Below are 20767 nucleotides of genomic sequence, written 5' to 3' on the forward strand. Positions count from 1 at the left end.
TAAATCCAGCCCTACCTCTCAGTCACAAGATGCTTTTCCAACTGGCCTGATGGAGTACTTGGCCTGATGATGACTCTCACAGTCAGATGTGCAATCCACCCTCTGGCTCCCTGTTGGTTTGGACTCAGTGCCTATACAGTCTAATACTGAAGACTGCAAGAGATAAAAGAGAGATTCCTGTTTGACTGTATAAGACAGTATGTTACTGACAATAGGTAAGCCATGTCCTTGGCACCTACTGCTGGCAGAACTGGCCCTTTCCACTGCACACTCTTGCCTGCAGTGCTCCTATATAGAAGAAGACAACTGTAAATGACACTAAATTGTATTTCAAGACACTTTAGGGCAGCTGGAAAAACATCACGAACTGACCTAACAAAGTAGGGTGTAACCTCCCACCTGGTCAGGCTGCCTTGGAGTGTTGGTGTCACAATACTAAGAAACCTGTTTCACTATTTGCTAACTTTCATGGCACATCTGAGTATCTTTGTTTAATCAGAACCAAGCCTAAAATGGACTATGGATTATGTTACAAAAGCATAAAAATATCTTCTAAATCCACAGCCCTGCCCTACGCCCCCATACCATTCTATCAAAACATACATGGGAAAATGTTTATAAGTTACAGTCTTCCAGCTAAGCTTAGTTTCCTGTATATATTTCAAATGCAATGTCTCAAGAAGACACATACAAAAATCTAAAAATCCAGGTGGGGGCTGCATAGTGCTGAACTTCAAATTTTAGATTTGAACCATGTTATCTTCTTATCCATCAGCTTCTCAGTTTTCTCCACTACAGTTGGGTTATAGGATGAAGTTCAGACTACAGTTGAACAAAGGAGAATTCTGCCTTTTCTGTATGTCAAGGTGCTCACAGTTAAGGGAAACTCAGAATCACAGTTTAATTTGGGATTTTCAAAACTGAGATTTCTTAATTTCAAAGACTGGGGTAAGTCTGTAAATTTCAAAATATCTAGCAAACCATCAAAAATAAGAGAACAGAGAAATCACCAGAAGATATTACAGTGTTTAAACTAGGGCAAAGAAATAACTGATATGGATATTGGATTTGCATGGCAAGGCCTTGGTAGCAAGGGGCTATAGGGGTGGCTTCTTTGAGAATCTGCCAGAAGCTTCCCCTACATCCAAGAGATCCAGGGCCAGATGGCTCCAAGATGAACTCACTGCTGGCCAAGGCTGAGCCCATCAGTGACTGCGACAGCTCCTCTGGGACAATGAAAAGGGGAACAAAAATCTGCAGAACAGCAGCAGCACAAAGGGGTTAGAATACGTGAGAGAAACAATTTTGCAGGCATCAAGATCAGTGGAGAAGGAGCGGCAGGGGGTGCTCCTGAAGGCACTGGAGCAGGAATTCCCCTACAGCCCCTGGTGCAGACCATGGTGAGGTAGAATGTGCCCCCACAGCCCATAGAAGTCCACAGTGGAGCAAGACCCACCTGAAGCTGATGGAAGACACCACAATAGTGCAAGTGGATTCCTGAAGAAGACTGCATCCCTTTGGGAGGCCCATGCTGGAACAGACTCCTGGCATGACCTGTGACCTCAGAGACACAGAAGTCCACTCTGAAGTAGGTTTGCTGGCAGGACTTGTGACACTGTGGGAGATCCACACTGGAGCAGCCAGTTCCTGAAGGGACTGCACCCTGTGGAAGGGACCCTGCTTGTAATGAACTGTAGCTTATGGGAAGGACTCAGGTTGGAGAAGTTCATGGAGGGATGTCTCCCATGAGGAGGACCCCATGCTGAAGAAGGAAAAGGGTGTGAGGAGTCCTCTCCCTAAGGAGGAAGGATTGGTAGAGACAATTTGGATAATCTGACTGAAGCCCGCATTCCCTATCCCCCTGTTTCACTGCAAGGAGGGGTTAGAGAAAATCAGGAGTGAAGAGAAACTAAAGAAGAAAGGAGGAGTGGGGAGAAATTTGTTTTAAGATTTGATTTTATCTTTCATTATCCTACTTTGATTTGACATGTAAAAAATTATATTAATTTTCCCCAAGTTGAGTTTGTTTTGCTCATGATGGTACTTGTTGAGTGATCTCTCCCTGTCCTTATCACAACCAAGAGTAATATTTTCTCTCCCCTGTCCAGGTGAGGAGGGGAGTTATGGAGTAGTTTTGGTGGGACCCTACGGACCAGCCAAGGTCAGAATATCACACATGGAATTGGGCTTTTCCTCATTTCACTCTAACAATCCTGTGGTAAACCATTTCACTTCGTTTTTGGTTTAATTAAGGAAAAATTTATTGAAAACTCTCCTGCTCAGAATGAGAACATATTAATCTTTTGTTCTGAGTAATAAGGTGCAAAGAAATGTAGTCCTGGCAGGATACTAATTTTTGATGTTGTCAATTAAAAAACTTCTCCTGGTGTTTTGAGTGGAAAAATCTCTCAGAAAGTGTTTTTATTGAAGCACCCACTTCCAAGTCCTGGATTATTAGGTTAAGCTCCATCAGCAGAGAGACCAATATAAATGCTTTTCATACCATCTGCCTTGATGCTTTGACAAAAAAATAAAGAAGGAAAAATACATTAGTCAAAATTTCTCTGATTTTAACCTGTTTCCCTTTAATACAAAGCTGGGAAATTCAGGTCCTAAAAATATAAAAAAATGTGATTACATTTTTCTTTTTATCTTTCTCAAAACCTTACAGAACATCCCAAATCACCCACTGTTCCCAGGACTTAATTTCTTTTTATATTTTGAAATCAGAAAAGCAGCTTTAAGTAAGTATAGGTGCTAGCAAATCATTTGCTCCACTCTCTTTTGCTGTTCCGAAGAGAGCTTGTTACAGTGCATGCATTTTACCTGGTGTTCATTGGGAGGCTCTATACAATTACCAGGCATTTGATTTTGATTTTCCTGTTTAAAAACAAATTAGGGTGGTGTGCAGGGCCTTGCAATATTAGGCAGCAATTCCAACAGCTAATGATGGAGGACAGTGCCTTGGTGAAGGTGTTAGTGATCCATCTGGCCAATTAGAAGAGAAACTTAGGCAGAGTCCAATATTATTTCTCAGTTATGGTGGCTGTGACATCAAGACTTGAGAAGCAGCAAGATTTGGTGTGAAACAATCAAGTGAATCCATACAGAGAAAAATCAGGGGAGAGCTGCTGGAATCCCGCAGCAGAGAGGAAAGGGAAAATGCTATCTGCCAGAGATGTACCTTGACTTATCAAGACGAAAGAGGGTTGGACTTCAAAAAAACCAAACCAGCTCAGACATGAAACAGATACTGATAAAGTCTGTCTTTCTACAGATTTGCAATCAGAGCGTGTGAGCAGCAGACAGAGGAGTACAATGTCTTTGGTCTTCTCTCCCAGAACATAGATAATGTTGGTGAGCAGAAGACAGCCTGTGCTGTGGCTCTTCTGTGCTGGCCAGCCAACTGTCCTCTGCCAAACATGCTTAGCTGATAAGTTCTGCTTGTTTTTCCCTCAGCAGGGGCACTACTCTGAGTTTTTCTCCTCTCTTTAGATACCCATTCTGTTGAAAACAAATCAGCTTTTCAGTTCTTTCCAACTCAGCTGAATGGTATCAGCACACTCAACAGCTACGTATGGGTGTGACAGACGGCAACAGGGACAGGCAGTCCCACAAACTCAGATGAGATAGCTTGGTAACCAGTACTCCACAAATCTGAAGTGTTTAAAATCTGAAAGTGTATCCAAACTTTATCTTAAGCCATGCCCAAGGTAAAGTGAGACCAAGGTCTTGTTCTGCTTCTGCCTTCCCATGTGGACCTCTGTGAGGCCTGAACATGCACTCCTTTCTCTTGTGGGTTATTTCTCATGACTGCAGAAGCGGGTCAGCAGGACTGCCTGCTGCCTAATTTGGAGATGGATACTGTACAGCACTACACGTATTTCATATCACAGGCTGTTTTAAAACTTTTTTCTTGATTTTTCTTGTCTTGCAGCTTCAAGAGCATATTACTTGAACTCAGAAGTAAACAAAAACATTTCTTCCTGTCCTTTCCCACCTGAGAGATGACTGCTGCTCTCACTTTGAGGAGGTTAGCCCAACCCTTCTGTCTCATACCCAGTCCCCCATGTCAGCTTTTATTCCTTTCTCTCATCTTTCAGCCATGACAGGAGAAGGAGTTAAAAATCTCATGCTGTTTTTTGGCCAGTACCTTCTTAAGTATGTCACCCCTCCCCACGCACACAGGAATTGCACTGCCCTCTCCCTGGATGGTTCCACATATCTGTTCTCTGAAGTTACAGAGATGGGAATGATTTTCCTCAACATGAAATACTATATAAAGAGTGTGGGTGGGAAATATGCAGTGTAATGGAACTGAAACCCCATAAGGGAAATCAATGCAGGCAGCTGCTGATACACTATTTACTTGGATAAATCATCTATTTTTCTCCCAGGCCAGATGACTTGAGGTATCACCTACCCAGGATGGCAAGTGCAAATATAAATAATAAATAAAATTAACTGAGGAAGAATTCTCACTGTAATGGGGTTTTGCAGAGAACTAAGTTTCAGTTAAACTTAATCCTTGCTGTCTTCTGTGTCTCCAGCAGCAGAAACATCTGGTCGGTTTTAGATTCCCCTTGGATTCCCAACTTCAAAGGGAGTTATAAAGAATAACAAATACATGTACTGGCACTGAAAAAAAAAATTAGAGCAGCAGGAGAGAATGGTAAAATTGTCCTTATTTGACTGCTAGTGACAGGCGCCACAGGCAGAACTGTGAGAAAAAATCTTAACGGCTCAGGCAAATAAGCTTTTTGGGTTTTTTTTTGTTTTGTTTTTTGTTTGGTTTTTTTTTTCCTAATGACTGGCTCTCTGTACTAGTGATGCAGAAAATCTATGGGATCTGCCCCATAATGGCAAGAAGCACATGTGCCAACAAATATGCACGCAAGGGTATGCAGAAAATAGATTTCAAATCAGATATGTACTAAATAATAGGCAGGAAACTAGGAACTAAATTTTGTTCCCAGCCTTTTCACTGAGAGTGCCCTGTGTATACCTCTAGCTAAATAACACAGGTCCAAATTTTGTCCCTTTAAAGTCAGTAGGTTGTTGTAAAGTATGGCCAGAAACAATGACTGTCACATGCACTTTTCAAATCCTGCTTCAAAACCTCCAGGAACAGGGGTAGGTAAGCAAACACAGTAACAGATGTCTGCAGCTCTCTGTCTTTCCTTTTCTCTCTGGTGGCTGGAAAGTGAATGCTGTGCACCTTTCATGAATGCAGCACACCAGCAACCACTTATGACATGTTTCTGCCCTTACATGCAGTGAAAAGAAGCATCTAGCTTCACCCTGAGCATCTGAATCAGTGCACTCATGAAATAATCACACACCATTCCTCACCTCATCCATGCAACATCATGACCTCCTTTTTGTATTTATTGTTTACAACTTCAGTCATAGGGTTAATAAAATAAATGTAATATGAAGGATGTGTGAGGATTCAGAAACCTGTGTGAAGCCTCATATCTGCTAAAACATTAACTTGTGCTATATGAACATTAACTGTTGTATGAAAGCTGAACTTGTTACTCCCTTTCATCAAAACTATAGACTCCTAAATGCCTGGCATCATGTAATGCAAATTTATCAGATAGATGCCAGAGAGGAAAATTACAGAATAGGCTTTTGCAAATAGTATTAAAACCACAGCCATCCTTCCTTCACCTCCCTTTACAGAGAGTCCATAGAATATAAGTTTTGAAAGCAGTCATCGAATAAATTCCAACGATTCCTGAATCAAAGAGACTGATCAACTTGTGTATATTTGATGGGATAAGAAAAGCTGTATTTGGCAAATAAATAATTTCTTACAAATAACTCATTCAGTTCTGTTGCTGGAGCTGCAATCATGACTTTTTTCCTGACCTTATTTTGCCTTATTATGTCATGAGGTAAGCAGCTTCCCATTGTTTCATCTTTAAAGATATTTCAGGATTTCTTAAATGCCTCACATAACAGCAAGATGATATAAATATTTTCCCATAAATACAGGAATCTCATTTTTATATGAACCTTTCAGAAGTTTCAGTTGCAAAAATCTGAAGTTCTTGTACAATGCAATGACCAAAGGACTTAGACACTTTTGCAACAGGCCCCTTACCTGAAGAACCCTATTCCCAAATTTATTTCTCACTGAATACTAAAAACCTGTATGTGAAGATGCTTTACAAACTGCTATAGAAATAGGAATTAAAGAATATACTGTGAAATTTGTTACACCTGAGACAGGAATCAGCAATTTTTGAAACTGCTGCTGTTATCTCTATTAAACAGTTGAGTCTGAAAAGGGAATCCAGAACTAACCTAAACGCACACAGTCAGGAAGACAATTCTATAGATGTGTACTGCTAATAGTTTTTTCAGAGCCAGTGGGATAATCTCATTTCTTCTTCCCAAGTTAAATTTGGGTGCAGTCTCCAACTTCTTGACCTGAGGACTGTTGATTCTTGAAAGCGACCCTGCCTTCTTAGTGGGGCTGTGTTGCTACAATCTTCCTATGAGGAACCCTTTTGGAACTATGCTTGCAATTGCCATTTGCCAGCAAAATGGTCCATTTCTCTCTGCAAGGAAAGACTGAACAAAAAGATCAGGAGATCTCAGGGTTCCCCAAACTCATGCTCCCAGAGGTGATTCCATCAAGTAACACTTAACAACCAAGTTAATATTTGCACCAGGAGAGCTGTACTGCCAGTGCTGATTTGGGGCTGAAGGCAGCACAGGCTGCAACAGCTTGAACAAGAGTCATGGGTTCTGACTGAATCCAGCAGTGTGAATTGAGAATTTCCAACGTGAACTTGATCCCCAGCCTGCTAAAGCCAAGGAGAGAGCTTAGATGAGGCTCAATACACATTCCAAGGAAACTTCATCTGTTTTCTACAAGAAATGTTAGGACAACCACTAACAAACACCTCATGAGTTACATGCCAGGACTTCTCCAAACATCTTTCCAAATGTTTCTTTACATCCTGTTTATGGTCCATTACATTCTCCTGTGAGTAGGGCTGGTAGACCAGCTCCTACATGGTCTAATAGTTTCTTGAGTACCTTTCCTGTGCTCTTACATATCTGCAGGCATCCAGGCACAATGCAGCAATTGAATAGAACTGTTATAAACACAGCTGAATTCCTGACCAACCCTCAGCATGCACATATACATTTGCAAAGCATTAATGGCATGGTAAGCTAAAAACAACCATTCTAATAATATCAGCCAGCTAGGCAAGACCTACAGATGCTTTCTGTTTGCTTGGGGTATTTTACTGCTTTTATGATTATCTTTGTGATGTGTGCTGCTCCACCAGCATGCCGGAAATATTGAGAGCGTGTCCACAACATAAACGGCTTTATTTCTTTATTTAACAAGCTCTGAGGTGGAGGAGCTTTTATTTTTGTACTTTTTAAGGCCTTAATACATTAGTGTCCCAACCCTTCATGTCCAAGACCAGTGCAAAATGTATTCTTCAGATTAAATCAGTCTTCCTAAGACTAAATTTAATTTATACTGATATAGTAGGTTATGTGATTAAGCATGCAAAAAATGCTAGTGAAAACAGAAGACAGCTGTTGGACAAAGAATACCTGTCAGTCTTGTCACAGAACTGTTTACAGAGAAATACTGAACCAACAACACTATTGCACTATTGCACCAATATATATTTACTTAAAGCGGCTTTTCTGTATCACAAAATACTCCTTTTCTGGTTTGAAAAACATAAACAGTAGGTTAGGTGGTCAAATTAATGGGAAAAAAATTCAGTTGGCATTACTTTGTAACCTTCTGTTTACCTCCAATGGGAGTGAGAACTTCAAAGTTTGCAGAACCAAAACTTCCATTGAATGGGTGGTCAGGCATTCACTGATCTATCCCAAACTTACAGAAGTTGCAGTGCTGATATTTTCAAGGAATACAAGATCATTGTATCTATCCAAGCTCAAGGCAGACAGACCTGAATAACCAAAGTATCACGAGTGGGTTAAGTAGCTCAATCCTTCAAAAAATAAGGATCATCACACTGTTCAGACAAGGTCAGATGCTTTAGATTTTCCAGCAAGAGAACAATTCTTAACTATGTTCTATGATTTTAATATTTACCCTTACCCTATTTGTCTAACATACCCCTCTTATATTCATGGGGTTTTTTTTTGTGGAGTGCTCTCACTGAAATAGATTTAGTCCAATCCTGAAGAATTTAAACTTAGACAAAGCAGTAATATAAAGTAAAGTATCCCCAAGGCATCTACCACATTGTGGCCCTTGACAAGACTGCTGCCAGAAGAATTTCACTATTTAAGTATACAGCTTCTACATGAGGAAGAAAAAGAGATAATGTGTCATGGGTGTTATACAGGATAAGAAAAGATGCAAAGCCATAATCAGAATGTGTTCTTCTAAGGGAAAGTCCCTTTTTAATCAAATCTAGGAAGTAACAAATAAAGTGAATACACTAATCTTAACTAATATTAGCTTTACATTCATACTACCATTACCTTCAACTGTTTTTTCCCTTTGCAAGCAGCTGGACTCAGATGGACACCCAAAATTTGACTGGGAACCAGCCCACAGAGATGGAAGTCAGGAGAGCTCAAACAGTATCAGAGGCTTCCCAGTTTGACGAGCAGAAACACAGAAAGCATTTCCAGGGGAGATCTACATACAGTTACAGAGAGATGGATTCTGATCAACTGTTACTGAACAATAATAGAGTAACATCAATACAAGAAGATTTCAGCATAGTCTAAGGGTCTGACAATTATTTAACTTTAACTGAACACCACCATGTCAACTAAAGCATTAAGTGCCACATCCAGTTTTTTTCTTGAGTGCTTCCAGGGACAGTGGCTCCACCACTTCCCTGATTGCAGCCACTGCAATGCTTTACAACCTCTTAAATGAAAAAAATCTTTCTGAAGTCCAACTTCAACCTCCCCTGGCACAGCTTGAGGCCTCCTTCCTCTTGTCCTATTTGGTCCTCACATTTTTTTTTTTTTATTTAAAAGATTCAGTAGAATTCCAATGAAGCACTCCTTTAAGCACCATCTAGAAGAGCCCAAACACAACCCAATATTTTTGCTTCACAGGATAGCTAGACTTTGAAATTTGCTTTTGTTTCACAGTTGAATTAAACACTGCATTGCAAAGTTACCAATGAAACAAAAATAAAAAATCATTTCAATCAATTGAATGTTGTTTTGACAAAATAATTTTGTTTTGATAGCTACTCTCAGTTTTGATTTAAATTTTATATTACAATATAAAATACATTTTTTTAAATAAAAGTTTGAAACAAATGCATTTCTGTTCCACAAATGCCAAAAATCTTTATCTGGAAATATGAAAAGAAAAAACAAATAAGAATCCTGGAAGTAATTTCTTTTAATAAACTAGTATTTCCACACAAAGAGAATACCAGTATGTATTTTTTAGTGCTTCTAATCTTGACATTCAGTACACTTTAGTGAGCCTCAGAAGCTTGTGATACCTGTGCAATATTACCAATATATCAATGACAATCTAATTATTATTAAGAATCCAGCTGATATGCTGCTCTTGTCCAAGAACAGGTGGAGCTTACTGGTGTAGGAAAGGTAAGAGGCTGTTTCAGCCAGCCAGCTATGTAACAACTAACACACATCTTGTTGGGTCAGGAACTATTCATTACTGCTGCCATTTGGGGAAGTATCAGAACCAATTCTGAGCAGGATAAAGCAGCAGACTGAGAGTCACAGACAGCCCTATTCCTCCAGAAGAATCTGAAGTGAGGAGAAATGAGAGGAATGTCAGTTGTTTCTGCTCTGCCCTTTAACCCTAAACTTAGCTGGTAAAAAAATGTAAGAGCAGTTGTGATTGGAGATATTTAACATCTAAAATTCCTTTGACTGCTTGCTTCACCTGCTAAGAAAGCTCTTGATCACTGCTCATAGGTTTGTAAATTACTAAAATGCAAAATACCATGAAGTCATGTGAAGCCTGACTGAAACTATAAGACAAATCTTGGCCTAAACAGGGAAGAAGTGAGCGCTTTCACCAGATCAGGTAGCAGCAGGAGTGCCAACACATGAAACTGTTCAGGTAGGAAGACCAGAATGAGAGCTGAAGCACAGCACATCATTCCCAGTCATCCCTGGCTCTTTTAGCACTGAGATGCTTATGGGAAGTGGTTGTGTCCCATGGCATTTGGTGAAGGGTTTCTGTAACACGGTCAGAATCTCAGTAAGAACCAAACCAATTTTGTTTCATATAAAGTGCATTTCTGAATGCAGGTCTTGGAGAAGACGTATTCAAACAACTGTGCTGTCTAGTCCCCCATGAAAGCATTTTTAACCAGAACTTGAACCTGCCGACTACAACATCACATGCCACGCTTGGCAAGGCTGAGATGGGCAAAATCTTGGAGAAAACTGTTGGAACTACCTTGCTTGTAGAGTTTTTTAGGTATTAGATTTGGGGAGAGGTACATGGGAGGAGATAAGAGTGGCTAAAGTAAAAGGAGTTTGAATTGCATATCCTCACCAACAGGTTATAACAGCAGAGAAAGCTTGTTCAAAAGCCTGAACTACAATTACCTCTAACAGAGCTTTTCCTGCTGGACACCAAGCACTGTTGAATTTGTGTTTTGTATACTGGACCCATGTGCTGACACTTTCCACAATCTGAAAGGAACTGAAAACCCTACCCTTCATGTTGTGTGAGCCTGCAGCAAAGGCTGCCTGTAACCCTTTCCTAACAGTAAGATTTCAGAGGAACTGCCTGAGGAAGATGACTGAATCCTCATTCTGCACAAAATAAAAATACAGATTTAGAGACCACAGAAAACAAGAAATACCCAAATGCATGTCCATGCCTCAGCATCCTCATCACTAGCAGTCAATGGTCCTTGGGCTTAGATCCATATCATGTGAAAAAGGTTCCCTTTACAAAACAGTGCCTCTTCTGAGCGAAGGATTTACAATCCTTTTACCAGCAGCTTCTCTCTCCCTTAGCTGGACTTAATTATTAAAACAAACAAACAAGAAAACCCCTCCCTCTGCTAAGCATCCCTCCACTCTTCTCTTTTAACTTTCCTTATGTCTCCCTTCACGCCTCCCTGGGTTTGTTGTTTTTAAGCCCATGCACTAACCTGCTCTCTTTGTTCTTTTTTCTCTTTTTTTTTTTTTTTTTTTTTTTTCATTCTGTTTGCTTAAAACTCCCAGCCCCAAAAGCAAATTTGGAGAAAACTGGCTTTCTCTAGTTATCCCATTGTTCTTCTCAGGCAAGATCTATTTCAGATGTTTCTATTTCAAATATTTAATGACAGACCTATTCATACAAAGACATGCCAACACCACTCCCCTGTCTCTTTGGCATGATGCAAAGCACAGAAAAAGATTGTCACAAGATACAAGGACTCTGTTAGTCAATAAAATCAACTTCTAACTCATAAACAGTATGCAGCAGATTCCATACATTGCCACATGCCAGAAGCACGAGCCTGACAAAAGCAGTTTCAAAGGGAATGTCATGGGCCAGGCTCGTCCTTTTAGCACTACCACAGTGGACCTTGGCTGGCTTCCCTTCCAAGAGGACGTGTAGAGAAGCTAAAAATTGTATTGAGGCATGGAGAGTTAACTTATTTTTGGGGTCTTGTCTTCACTGCAATGTTGTTTGTAAGTACAATGCTAATGTTGCCCCCAGCACGACTCCCACCCACAACAGAAGCCTCTTGCTCAAACTAAGTGCTATTTTAAATTGACTCCTTGGCCTAAAAACAGATTACAAGTGGCAGCCCATGTGTTGTAGCTGCCAGTGTCAGTAACACAGTGGGAACTCATCAGTTCTCTAGTTGTGGGTTTAAAGGGCTGATCTAAGATCCTGCCTTGTAACTGGGGTCTGGACTAAAAACACAGAATCCTTATTACCAGTTATCTGCACTAAGCTCAGGCAGGTAGAGGTGATGGTCAGACATTAATAATCTGCTTCTCCTCTCCTTGGTCTTGCAGTATATTCTGACAAAGAAATTCTCCAAATTTGCAGAAGAAATTGCATGCCACAAATCAGGCTCGGAGAGAGAACCCTTACAAACACCTATCTGCTGTAACTGCCGTAACAAACTGAGTCAACACAGCTAAAACATCGCTGATCATCGCTTTTACCCACTACCTCTGCCTGCCCAGGCCATTGTTTGGAGTGAGGATGGCTTTTTGCAAGTCCCTTAGAGTTACCATCTGTGAAACACAGCGCAGCTGTACCAACAGGCCACATGAACACAGATTTTAGCTTTGTGTGAATTGCAGGTCTTGCAAATACAGTCAAAAGCATTTCAAGGCACACGTGGCATGTGAGAGCAAGTTAAGGTGTCCATAGTTTGTTGCTGTGGGGCAACTCCAACCTCTTGCATATTGACTGTTATCTACATGATCCTTCTTTCCACTCTAATAAATTAGCATGAGATGAGCAAATCTATGGATTGGCAACTAATACAACCCACCACAAAAGTGGCCATGTTATCATCTCAACATCTCATGCTCTACTTTATTTACAGTCTCCAGGGCTGTAATCCCAACTGGTAGTTTTAATTAGTGGTGAATGTACTTTCACAACAAATTGGACCTTCTCCTTCTTTGGCATCACAGATCCCTTCCACAGATGACTGTGGATTTTGAAGAGACAGATTTTGGGGATGTTGGGCAGATAGTTTTCTTATATCACACATCTGAAAAGCTAGCATCACTCTCCGGCTCACAAGAGGACTTGGCAGCTAGTCAGACTATGACTATCCAGAAGACTCTTCCCTCGGTGTCAGAGTAGGAAGACACATAATGGAAACTTGCAACAAAGCACAAATAATTCTATTTAGAAGTCAATACAAAATTGTAGACTACAAGGCCAGCTGCAGGAGCTGTCTTTTTCTTGTGAGTTTTGAGCCAAAGCATGGGATAGCATGGCAGGCACCATCAGAGTATGTAAATATCTACTCTTGCTTTTCCCAGTCGGTATCCATTAGCAAATGCCTTACGACGAAACTGCAAGTGCAATAGGGTTTTAACAGCCTTTTTCCTCTCTTTGCTCTGGGATTTTTCTTGGCTGTAACTAGTTGTAACCAGTTGTGAATAAGTCGTTATCCCTCTGTGCAACTCACAGCAACTAAAAGAAACCAGTGTCATTATGCAATTAAAAAAAAAAAAAAAGAAAGAAAAGAAAAAGAAAAAAAAAAAAGAAAAGTTTTGTTTTATGGTTAATTATCCATGGTCTATTTACAAAATAAATCAACCCATTGTGCACCACCAGGATTTGTGGCCTCATTTGAACTTTGCTTTTCATTAATCACTTTATAAATAAAAGCTAACTAGTTGGTTTTTTTCTTAATTTTGGTTTATTACTTGCATCTGGGTATAAATTGCAAAAATGGTGAAAGAACAAAGTATGGATTATTCACCCTCAGTTTCATGACTTACATGATCTCAGTCTTGTCTTTCTCCACGTGCCTAAACAGATGCACAGTCCAAAAATTCCAACATTCTGTAAGAAATGTAATCACAAGAAGATTGAAACATTTTTATACTCAAACCTTGAGTTATAAAAAAAAAAAAATCATTGCAAAGAGCTTGCCTTGAAAAAAGAAAAGGTGAGCAAGCATCTACGAACAAATTTAAGCTACTGAAGGAGGCAAATGAAATTACTCCTGTAGACATCTAAGTAATACACAAATGTTTGTGACAGCTGAGTACAAGGCTATTTTGTTTAGACCAAATCTACTTGCAGGCAGGCTGGAGAAGGCAGAAAATGGATATCTGATTTCTTTACGGTGTTTACAAGTTTATACAAGAAACCAGAAATATTTTTTTCTGAAAATGGTTTAATTATATAAGAAGTTTAGCTTTTGTCCCTATAAAATGACAGAGGACTAGCGAATTTCTGAAAAGTAGCCAATGGAGAGGCAGGCAAAGGACATTTTTAGCTGCTCTTTTAATAAAATCCAACTAACTGTAATAACACTTATTTCATTCCAACAGGAAGTAAGATACATATTAGCATAATACTGAAATATTTAACTAAGAAAGACTGAACAATTTATTTGTCTCCACTATGAACTGTTCAAGTAAAATGGAAAAATAAGAAAGGGTGATAAACAGACATGATAAAAGTATATACAATGAATGACAGTATATGAAAATGTCACTCCTCCTTTTTTTTTCTTTTTATTTACTAGTCACCCTTAAGTGTTGTTTGCCTTTACTATGATAAACAGAGAGTCAGAGTGCTCCAGTTAACCCCTAATAAAATGCTACAGAGAAAGTTGTGCTGTCTGGAGGTCAAAAAATGTGCTTTTGCTGCACTCCAGACTACAACTTTTTATTTCTAAACTCCTGAGCTGGATGCAAGTATAAAGGTGACTGAACTTACCTAACAGGTATATCTTAGATACTAAGACAAAGAATTGAAGCAAAGAAATTAGATCATTAATACTACATACTATTATTAATAGAAGCTCTGAATTTTTGCTTGCGTGTTGACGTGAAAAAGGATTGTAGATATTTGAAAAGTTAAGGAAACCCACTGCCTCCTCCTCCACTTTGCAGATGGCTGAGATGCTTTAAACTTTCATTTCCAAACGTAAATTAGCTCCTGGTGAAATGAAAGTAAAAATTTAAAGCTGCCTCCACCTGATTGCAAAGCACAGCGACCAGGCTGGGAGAACGGACAGGCCTTCAAAGACAATAAAAGCTTTTTTAAGCGACTCCTCGGATGAACGCCGGCCCTTGCAGCAGCAAGCTGCGGCCCTACAGCCGCTTCCCATTATAAATGCTACACTGGGAAATGTTTAACATTCTTTGTTTAATCTTTGCAGTATAAAGAAAAAACAGCTGATTCTCAGAAACATGACAGCCTGAGCAACCGTTAGAGATCTGCCTCCCTGTTCCTCAAAGCAGAACAGGCCACTTCCAGCCTCAGCGGCGACTGACACCTTTTAATCAGGAATGTGTATTTACATGGAACCTAGAAGATGGGACTGAAACTTTGTCATATTTTTTGTTCCACTTGTGTAAGGGGCCGAAGGCAACCAAGATATTTAATAAAAAAATGCAAAGAGAAAAACAGTTTAAGAACTATATGTAGTGGCAACTACGGACAAAGGTGGTTTCAGGTGCTTTCTGCACTGCTTTCTGTTAATATCTTTTCACAGCCCTTCCATGAAGAAGAGTGTCATTATTTATTTTGATTTAAAACATTTTCAACCGAGTGTATTTTTCTTTTGTTCACAGTACAGTCAAAGCAGCGAGTCCATCTATTCTGCTGCAACCAGTCACATATAAATCAGCACAAACTCGGGAACGAGCAATCCTCTCAGCTGCTTACATGCACAAACTCTCTTTGTATCTTGTCTCTGCAAGCACTTCCCTAAAGGGAAGAGTTTCATCACGTGTCCAAAAAGTCACACAAGTCAGAGGTTTCTTCAGTTGAAATGATGAAATAATACCTCAAATCGAGTCCCCACAGAAACTGAACTAACTGAAATAGTTAGGGTTTTTTTACAAGATTCTACCCTGAAGCACACTTTCCAGATCATCAAGTCCAGCTCCCTGCTCTCTTCTACTCCAGATATTAAAGGTCACTTCTTAAAGAGTTGTTTATAAGCCTCTGCATCAACAAGGTGAAGGGAGCTTAAACATCCTTCCCAGCCCAGCCATGAGCATTCAGTAGCTGGCAGTGACGAGACCAGACATCTAGGGAACAAATCCATGAGCAAACGAGGATGCTCTCCTGCCCCACAGGGGTTCTGACAGACAGCACGGAACATCCTCTCCTGGGGCTCGCTGATGGAGGTGCTCAGCCCAAACAGAGCCCTTGCCTCCTTTAGTGACAACACAAAAACATTAACCACGCTACAGAGGCACAAGCAAGGAGCATCCAGGGGCTGGCCCTGCTCCAGGCACTGCACACATGCCCACAACTCCTCCAAAAGCCTGGACTCGAGTGACCCTTCCCTGCAGGTGCCACGGCCTACCTGCACACAGGGCTTACACAGCAAGGGCAGGGACGCACGGCTTCTGTCCGGGAGAAAGGAACCAGCTGCGCTGTTTGCTGTGGATGTGGAGGATGATAGCTTAGAAAAGGAGGACTGCAGGAACACTCAGTGCACCTAGGCCTGATACTTTTGTTACAATTACTCCAAAAACAATGCTTCTTGCAGCATTTCCTAGGGACTTCTGCAAGACAAAAGGACCAGTGGAACTACTGAAGGTGCTAGCAGTGAATTACTGATACTGAAGGACACAAAATTGTCATAAACTTCAACCAAAGTGTTAGAGTTGCAAAAACAACCGTTCTGAGGAAGGGAGGGAGGGCGGGAGGAAAGCTTGCAGAATAATTGCTAGATAAAAAGCCTACCATAGCTAATTCAGCACATTGCTGGATACAGCAAAATAATTTAACTAGCTATTTTTCAAATATACCCAACCCTAAGTATGTGTCAGGAAAGAGAAATAATGAAATTTTGAAATAAAAATGAATGTAAAGCTCTTTTCATTTTTGTTGCTGTTTTTAAATCTTTAGGGTTCATATTTAACCTTTTCTCTAAAATAACAAACTTGAATTTAAGAAAACTAAGGCACAGATCTTCACAGAGACAGGACTCAAACAGCTTATGTTTAAAAATAAAATAGCAGAGTCTTTTTAAGTTGTGAAGTGAAGACTTATTCATTAAAACTGAATATTAACATCTCATTTGAGAAACTGTTCAAACCATCCCTTTTGCCTATTTTGCCTATGAATTTAGGCAGACAGAAGTTTCACAGGTTGCATGTCTAGCATCTGGTCAAGTCAAATCACCCTCTCCTCCATAAATTAAAATTAGATTTCCATTCCGCAGAACACACAAAATTCCCTCATTCTGGTTGCTGTTCAACCGTGCATATGTAACCAGAGTTTTAGCAGCAGGCATTTACAAGGGCTTTTCCCTTTTTGAATTAGAAAATACTCAGGAAATAATTAAATGTTTGTTTGACCATTAAGGAAGGTTAGTGTCTTGATATCAGCCCACCCAAGCATACAAAGCAAAACTGGGGACTGAAGACCGGGGAAGTTAGGGCTAACCCAGTGACATGCAGAGAAATGTCTCTGAACTGAACTGAGTAACTGAAAAGCAGGCAGACGCCTTTAAGAGGAGAAATTGCTTGTCTGCCATTAAAAGTGATCAGGTTTTGTACACCTATTCCAAATAAGTCTCCCACTGCAATCAGTGCCGACAAAAAACTTACAGACCAAGACTCTGAAAAGACAAGCAGAAAGTAATTTTCACTCAAAGACAAATGATCACACTTTTGATTAAGTTAAACACTGGACTCATTACTGAGAATGTTCTCTGCAAAGTTACACCATTTACATCTTCCAAGCATTTTATAAAGGGCTGATAGCTATGAGGGACACCAGGATAAGCGATTTTAAGGAGGTTATTCTCCTCCACCACATGCAACTACCATTAATACCAGTTATAAACTGGTATTAATATGCTGATTCAGTCACACCTTACAATTACAATACAATTGCACCTTACAATAGGTTTTCAGGCCCTATAATTCCAACAGGATAGTCTTCCAGAATTTAGTCACCCGATGACTACGGTTATTTTCATTTATATATTGTCATTACATTATATAGGGTTATTGAATCTTATATGTGGTCGATGCCCACAGTTTGGTCTGTGTGGTAATACCAGCCTGAAATTTAAATAAATTTTTAACCTCTACAAAATATTTCAATGTCTCCTCCCTATGTATCTGAACTGATTTTATAAACACCAATGAAATAGGTTTAGAATACTTCTGAAAGGCACAATAGAATAGTATCTGCCAGCATAATCCCTAAGTCATTCTTTACTGAGACACAAATGGAGGCAGAAGTTTTAATTCTTCTGCCTAGAGCCAAAGCAAGGGCTGGTTTCAGAATCCAGGTGTTCCAATACATTTCTGAATATATGTGAACTCCCCAGCAGTTTGGTGAAATATATTTGCACAGCTTAAAACGTACTTACAGAGCTTAAAATATTCCACTTCCTGTTTTCACAAAACCCTGTTTGATTTAAAGTTTGTCTCAGGGATCACTGTTGAAAGATGTCAGCTTCAAAATTTTTTTTGTATTATGCCTGAAGTGGGCATAATTCACACACAGACTCATTTTATGGCTCTTTTCTAATGCCAGAAAAACACTTTAAAATAACTGAGGATTGAGCCCTATAACTTTAGAATTGACCTAATAGACTCCTGACATCATATCAACAGAATTAGTAGCATTACACTGGGGGGGAATCTGTCCAAGAATGTGCACGCAGACAAGAACGACTTGTAAAGGGCAAAAGAAAACAAACCTTGACACAATGCTCACAACCACAAACAGGTCAGATCCTCAGAGGATACAACTAGGAATAAATTGGTTGCAATAGCTACAGGAATAAATTCTTCCTGTAGTATGGACAGAAAAGAAAGTATGAAATTTTCTTTATTACTGACCCATTTCTTCCTTTCCTTGAAGCCAAAGAATGCCTCTTTTTTCTTTTTCTTTTTTTTTTTTTTTTAATGTATTATTTTAGAAGGGCTATATGTACTTTTTCTTGCATTTGACAGAAGCAAATTAAAATATCCCAACCAATTCTAATTAGAAGAATCTCCAGATCTTTATGGACATCAATCACTTAAAATAGAAATGAATAAAGCTCAACACAACCTAAAATTTCACTGTTCTTCTGCACTTGCTGCTGTGACACAGAGACTGACCTAACATTTGCATTAAGGTCAGGAGAGGAAAGGGAAAAAGCTTTCATTGTATACATCCAAAAGTTGAAGGGAAGGGGAGAAGAAGAGGAGGAGAGAGGCAGAAACACTGTGCAGAAGCCAGGGACGTTCCAGAGCACACTGTGACAAGAAAATACTCAATAAGAATTCCTCCAGCCAAAACCAGATCTTAAATAGATCCATTGTCTTCCAGCCTGAAGCCCTTAAAAAGGCTCAAAATTAAAGTCTGTGCTGTGGGCACTCAGTCGTTTTCTCCTTTCATCAGGATTTGCAGGTTTTAATACAATCTGTTGTCAGGAAAAACAGTGGAGCTGTACAGTCCAGAGAGGTAACAAAAGCGAAAGGCAGGCGAGAGTTACATAACTGGCTTTTTACATAAATATTACATTGAGAGATATTTTGCTTTTCAGAAAGAAAAAAAAGATTAAAAAAAAAAAGCTCAAACTAACGTCAGAGAATTCAATCCAACTTCACTTACTCCTCGTCCCTCTTTCACTTTGCAATATGTATCGAATAGCTGAAGTGAGGTGTTTCTTTTTCTTTTTTCATTACATCTAAACAAATAACCAATTCAGCCTTAAACACTTCATAACAGATTGTCTTGTATTACCTGAGAAGTGCACCACATCATGGAAGCTGGAAAAAAGTCTTATTTCCAAGCATAAGCAAGCCTGCCTTGCTTATCTGCAGCACGGGGCAATCAGAAATGACCATGGATGTTAAACAAGCTCGCTTCTGTACAGTCTGAGAAAAGGGAAAAAAACCCTGCAAGTCTCCCCATCTGTTATTTCCCTTTTTTTTTTTTTTTTTTTTTTCCCTCTCTTTGGCTGTAGAAAAGCAAAATTATGCAAGAGCTTTTGAATGTAAAGCCTGTGTGTGCCTTTTCCCTTTTTGTCTGTGTGTACACGGTATGTGCTATTGCGTAACCCAGCCCGGAGTGGGCGGCGAGCATTTACTATTGATTTACGCTACTCCTCGCATTGAGCAGCGAGACACACGCACAGCAGCGCACAGATCTGACAGGGACGTGCATTTAAGGCATGTGCCACGGAGAGAGGGAAGACAAGCATGTAAAAACAGAATTGTGCCTTTCTGAACTAAATGCAATTTCCCCAACCTTTTTGTTTTCATGCCCTTTGGTAGAAGAGCGGGTGCCTAACAAAACCCACAAACCCCTCTGTCCAAAAGTAAGGTTTCCCTCCCACACACCCATGCCCAAATCCAATTAGAAACTACAAAAACCTACCAATTAATGCCATTGTGACACTTCTTGTGCCAGGTATAAAGATGCTTAGCAAGCTCTTACTGACCAAGAAGGTCCATTAAGGTTACAAAGAGAATTCTTTTTTTAAGTAATACTATACATAACCTTTCACTAATTTCTTTAGGACCTATTTTAGGCTTTCAGGAGCACAGATATCATAAGACACTATGCACAATATGCAATACAAAGCCTTGGGTTTTTTGAGATGATTGGGTGATAGGGAAATATGAGATTTACAGGCAAGGGAAGTTTAACCTATTTTGTTATCTTATTAAGCCTGCCAAAATATTCATGTTGTTCTCTCCTTTCCACACACCCGAGTCATCAGTTTAGACAGACAGGCCTCTAGCTCATTAATGAGAATAATTTTGAGTCAGTAGGGGGAATTGTCTCATTCACACAGGTGAATACCCATCACATTGCTGAATCCTTTGCGTCCAAGGTGAGACATGGCTGGGCAGATTCTGCCTGCTCCCACTTGACACTAGGTCCTACAAAGCAAGGGAACACCACCAGGCTGGCACAACACTGGACTCCCAGGCATCCATTTATTTACTGGGTGTGGGATTTCTCTAATGAAGTCAGTGGGATTTCAAAGCATGATTACACACTTTAAAGAATGCTGAAAGACTGAAGACTAAAAGGAAGTTTATTACAAGCCACAGCAGACACTGAGCCTCGTACCAGAAAGGAAACTGAGTGTGCTGATTAAGAAAAAACTAAAAA

The 20767-nt window shown here is 39.9% G+C and overlaps 1 protein-coding gene across 18 annotated transcripts in view; it reads right to left on the bottom strand.

The window, feature by feature from the left end:
* The window catches only part of ZBTB20 (zinc finger and BTB domain containing 20), a 501814-nt gene that overhangs the window by 243645 nt on the left and 237402 nt on the right, over positions 1 to 20767 (bottom strand). For 3 of the 18 annotated variants that reach the window (XM_032751110.3, XM_032751076.3, XM_032751087.3), the window contains one exon: positions 13444 to 13507. The exons of the other annotated variants lie outside the window; for them this stretch is intronic. The gene's annotated coding sequence lies outside the window, so the exon portion shown is untranslated. The remainder of the gene's footprint in view (positions 1 to 13443; positions 13508 to 20767) is intronic. 18 annotated transcript variants of the gene reach the window in all.

The sequence above is a fragment of the Taeniopygia guttata genome, chromosome 1 (assembly GCF_048771995.1).
Source record: "Taeniopygia guttata chromosome 1, bTaeGut7.mat, whole genome shotgun sequence".
Lineage (NCBI taxonomy): Eukaryota > Metazoa > Chordata > Aves > Passeriformes > Estrildidae > Taeniopygia > Taeniopygia guttata.